The sequence below is a fragment of the Chinchilla lanigera genome, unplaced genomic scaffold, assembly GCF_000276665.1.
Source record: "Chinchilla lanigera isolate Chin_1 unplaced genomic scaffold, ChiLan1.0 scaffold00051, whole genome shotgun sequence".
In the NCBI taxonomy this organism is placed as follows: Eukaryota; Metazoa; Chordata; class Mammalia; order Rodentia; family Chinchillidae; genus Chinchilla; species Chinchilla lanigera.
The window spans coordinates 10,689,898-10,690,996 of NW_004955452.1; the positions used below are offsets into that span (position 1 = coordinate 10,689,898).

A 1,099-nucleotide genomic window follows, 5' to 3' on the forward strand; every position below is an offset into this window, starting at 1 on the left:
TCAAGAAACCAAACCAAACCAAACCACTCCCTCCCCCACCCCCCACAAAAAAAAAACCCAAAGAAAAAAACCAGAGCACAAAATGAACCAAGGCAGCCTACTGTCCCCTCCAACAAAGCCATAAGTGCCGTGTCACAAGACAGCGGGTAGCAGAACCTCATGCCGGCTTGGGCCAGGTGTGAGTCTTTCTAAATATGCCCGCCTTTCCCTCCTTTGCTCCCATCCTAAACTCGCATGGGTCACCAGCACCCAGCACAGTACTGCGAATTTCACTGGCGAACCAGTGACGGGGAAAGGGAGATGGACCACTGCAGGCGGAGAGAAGTCTGCGGGAAGGGGCCCTGACTAGTAAGAGAAGCGGGGGTGGGGTGGGGTGGGGGGCAAGGGCGGGCCCCGAGGGAGGAGGCAGCTCAAGGGAAGGTGTCATCGGAAGGAGCGAGGCTTGGCGGGCCCATGGCGACAGACATACACGGCCAGTCTGGAGTGGAAAGAACAGTTTATGCTGTGCTTTATTAAAATGTGCATCATTCTTTTATTTTAAAATGTGCATCATTGTCTCGTGCTCGGCGTGCGGCCTCGTCCCGCCCGGCTCCCGCGGAGCCGCCGTGCGCAGGGGCGCTCAGGTGTCGCGGGCCCGCGGGCTCCCGCCCATGGCCAGGTAGACGTCGATGGGCACGTGCAGCAGCGTCAGGCAGTGGCAGCCGGGGCAGCGTCGCAGCGGCCTGCAGAGAGTGACGCGCCACAGGGGGCGCTGAGGTGCGGGCCGGGCCCCCGCTGCTGGGGCGCGCCGAGGCGGCACCCGGGGTCCTCCGGGGCTGGGGCGCGACCTGGGGACCCTGGCGTGGGAAGCGGGGCGGGCCGGGGCGGCCAGGCCTCACCTGACCGGGTTGTGCTCGGTAGCTACCGGCTCCGGGCTGTCCTGGGCCTCGGGGGCCGCGGCAAGGCCAGGGGAGTCTCCGGCCTCAATGGGGAATCTCCGACCCTGCGGGGGCTCCTGGGCACTCATGTCCAGGCCCCGGGGCGCTGTGTGCTGGGGGCGCGGTCAGGCCGCTCGCGGGTGGCCGGGCGCCCCTGCCTGCGCCCGCTCCCGGGGTCAGTG

The 1,099-nt window shown here is 66.1% G+C and overlaps 1 protein-coding gene across 1 annotated transcript in view; it reads left to right on the forward strand.

Moving 5' to 3' along the window:
* Positions 1-949: 949 nt before the first annotated feature.
* Positions 950-1,099, forward strand: part of Tssk3 (testis-specific serine kinase 3) — a gene marked incomplete in the record, with an annotated part of 2,814 nt that continues 2,664 nt past the window's right edge. The window contains 1 exon segment of the mRNA XM_005395066.2: positions 950-1,099.